We start from the raw sequence: 3976 nt of genomic DNA on the forward strand, positions 1-3976 counted from the left end.
CATCTGGAGCAGGAGAGAGGATTTGAGAAGGCTTGAAGAGATTGCTAGACAAGGAGGAGCAAGGTGGTGATCAAAGGAATCGAGGACTGGAGGTTTGGAGACGCAGGGAACACGTTTCCAGGTAATATTCGGATCGAAATCCGTAGCTGTTACGTTGTACACGAGTTTAGGGTTTAGGAAACCCATTTAAGGATTTGTTGGATTATATTGTTGTTATAAGTGTTAAAAAAACCCCTGTAATAGTATATGTGAAAGTCCAGGAAGCCCCATATCTATATACTTCGAAATCATGCGAAATACAGGAGGCAGCGGATTGACTGCATGGCGAGGACTCGCCGAGTTGTTCTTCAGACTCGGCGAGTAGCTTGAAGATTCACTAGGACTCGCCGAGTTGTTCTTCAGACTCGGCGAGTAGCTTGAAGATCTATTAGAACTCGTCGAGTCGTCCTTTAGACTCGGCGAGTGGAGTCGGGGTGTCTATACTCGCCGAGTTGCCCTTTTCACTCGACGAGTCCGGTCAAGAACGACCGTTGGCCTGTATGTAACTTAGTAGGGTCAATTGCCTTGTTTGATAAGATCATTAATAGAGGTATGTGGTATTATAGGGAACCTGCGGATTAGCGGATCGAGTGCGAGTAGCTCAAAGGGGTGTAGCTTGCATATTACGAGGTGAGTCTTCTCACTATACTTTACCCGGAAGGGTTTGATTGTGAGACCGGAAGGTTGTATGTGTTATATTTATGCTATGGCTAGTGAGGTAGATGTTTTATATGTGATGTATGCTTATATATGATGTATGCTTATACGGGCTGGAAGGCGGGTCTCTATGTGATAGAAAGGACGGTATGATGTATGATTTATGTGTTATGTGTATTATGTTACATGTGTTATGTTTTATACTATCGTGGGCCGGAAGGCAAAATATTATGGGCCGGAAGGCAATCTAATACGGGCCGAAAGGCGATATATATTATGGGCCGGAAGGCGATTATGTTACGGGCCGGAAGGCAACGTTATGTGGACCGAAAGGTCCGGGCCGGAAGGCGTATGTGGGTAAGTCGTATACTGGGGAACTCACTAAGCATTTATGCTTACTAGTTGTGTTTATGTTTTTCAGGTACTAGTGATGACCGTGGAAAGGCGCCGGCGTGACACGTACACACTGCCATTGTTGAAGATCTTGGAGATTTACTATTTATACTTTTGTATTAAACTTGGAATAAGCACTTTTGTCGAATAATGATGTTTTGTTTTAAATTAAAATTTTATTTGAAAAGTTGAGCTGTTACAAAGGATCTAGGAGTGATGCCTTATGTGCCTGCTTTATGTGCTCCAGTTTATGAGAATTACATGCTAGTAATGAGTAGAAAGTAGTAGGACAACCTATTTAGGTTATGCCTGGTAGTATGAACATAGAATTATATGCTAGTTCAGCTTCTCACAATGAGGACAGATTTGCTTGAGTAGTTTTCCTATGTCCGAATGCTGCTTGCTTTGTGCTTAGTGGGACTCTGAGTGATGGGAGTTAGTCATTAGGTGAATACGGCACGTCACATATGATCAGGGTTGAATAATCTCAGAGTGCTGGATTTGGCCGTATTGCGCAGCTCCTTTTTGAGTCTAAGCATTGTAGGGACGAGTATGTTACTCGAAGGGTTATCTGAGCCTCATCACATGTGATGGTATTCAGGTAATGGCTAATTGGGATTACAAGGAAGCCTTCAGCAGCTGAGGACCGGTTTGGGTGGAGTCAGGGATTTTCCCTAGGGCAAGCCTAGAATGGGAATAGTAGTGATTAGTAGTAGTGAAAGGGATCTGATGGAGTCGAGGCAGTCCTTAAAGAAGGTACAGATAGATGTGGAAGGTAGTATGGGCCTGTACTACTGAAAGCAGAGGATCTATACCCGAACTAAGGAAGGCTGAGACAAGACCGGGGAACTTGAAACATATGTGATCCCTTTAGAGGTATCAGTATCACTAATGGTTGCCTGTGTGTATTGCAGAATGGTGGTACTACGTCAGAGGCCAACGGGTGGCAGTTCTGGAGAGGGATCAGGTTCGGGATCAGGGTCCGAGCCAGTAGATGAGAGGCAACGTGAGTTCATCGCGTTAGAGATCATCAGGGGCATCCTTTAGTCGACCCCCATCATTTTCGGGTCGATCAAGGAAGGGATAGTCGAGCTGATGGAGGACTGCCCCAGGGCATTCAGGAGTGACATGGCATCTGGCCAGTCAGGATCTCACACACTGTCCTTTAAGGACTTCAGGGGCAGTGTGTATTGCAGAATGGTGGTACTACGTCAGAGGCCAACGGGTGGCAGTTCTGGAGAGGGATCAGGTTCGGGATCAGGGTCCGAGCCAGTAGATGAGAGGCAACGTGAGTTCATCGCGTTAGAGATCATCAGGGGCATCCTTTAGTCGACCCCCATCATTTTCGGGTCGATCAAGGAAGGGATAGTCGAGCTGATGGAGGACTGCCCCAGGGCATTCAGGAGTGACATGGCATCTGGCCAGTCAGGATCTCACACACTGTCCTTTAAGGACTTCAGGGGCAGTGTGTATTGCAGAATGGTGGTACTACGTCAGAGGCCAACGGGTGGCAGTTCTGGAGAGGGATCAAGTTCGGGATCAGGGTCCGAGCCAGTAGATGAGAGGCAACGTGAGTTCATCGCGTTAGAGATCATCAGGGGCATCCTTTAGTCGACCCCCATCATTTTCGGGTCGATCAAGGAAGGGATAGTCGAGCTGATGGAGGACTGCCCCAGGGCATTCAGGAGTGACATGGCATCTGGCCAGTCAGGATCTCACACACTGTCCTTTAAGGACTTCAGGGGCAGTGGTGCGCCGGATTTTCACGGGGCAAAGGACCCCATAGCTGCCAGGCGATGGATTGCAGACATTAAGTCTGCACAATTGACTAGCTTCTGCCTCGAGGGGTCGAAGGTGAGATTTGCAGCAGGATGTTTGAGAGACCGAGCTAGAGATTGGTGGGATTTCGTCGGTGACTCGTTGGGAGACTCAGCTATTAAGGCTATTACCTGGTCGGACTTTGTGACCAGTTTCAGGGCAAAGTTTACGCCGGCTGTTGAGCTTCAGCAGTTGGCCAAGGAGTTTTTAGATATGAGGCAGACGATAGAGGCTGTGGCGGAGATCACCGCCAAGTTCCAGGAGAGGGCGTTGTTGGTGCGCCAGTACGCGGGTGATGAGGATATGAGGACGACCCGCTATCATGACATGCTACGAGCTGATATTCGGGAGCATGTCAGTTTTTCAGCTTGCCCTACCCTGGACTCTATGATTGCCAAGGCAAGGGAGAGGGAGATAGTTCTGGAGCACATTCGGAAGAGGAAGGAGGAAGAGGGGCATGTTATGGGGGCTTCGGGGAAGAAGCCCAAGGGACCAGATGCAGGGCGAAAGGCCAACAGGGGCGGGGTCGCTGCAGGAAATGTGGCAAGACGCACGAGGGAGCGTGCAAGTTGGGATCGTCAGGCTGCTATAAGTGCGGCAAGTCAGGGCACTTCAGCAGGGATTGTACCGCCCCTGCACCTGTGATACAGACGTCTAAGTTGCTATGTTTCCATTGCAACCAAAGGGGCCACAAGAAGGCCAGTTGCCCCCAGCTGACAGCAGCATCGGCGCCAGTGAAGGTGCCAGCTCCAGTGACTCTGCGGATCACTGATGGCCGGCAGGGCAAGGCAGAGGCTCCAGTGGTGAGGAGTCGGGTGTTTTAGCTGACTACCAAGGAGGCACGCGCCGCACTCGATGTGGTGACGGGTATGATTGTTTTCCTCTATTTTATTTTTATGATGTTATGATATTGATAAGTGCTCTTTGTTTATGCATTACGATCGTTCCATGTGAACGGTATCCCAGTTCAGGTGTTGTTTGACTCGGGTGCCACCCGATCGTTTGTTTCTCTTGCGCTTAGCAAGAAGTTTACTGAGTCCTCAGGCATGTTGGATTGCCCTTTAGAGGT

The sequence above is a fragment of the Lactuca sativa genome, chromosome 8, assembly GCF_002870075.4.
Source record: "Lactuca sativa cultivar Salinas chromosome 8, Lsat_Salinas_v11, whole genome shotgun sequence".
NCBI classification, from domain to species: domain Eukaryota; kingdom Viridiplantae; phylum Streptophyta; class Magnoliopsida; order Asterales; family Asteraceae; genus Lactuca; species Lactuca sativa.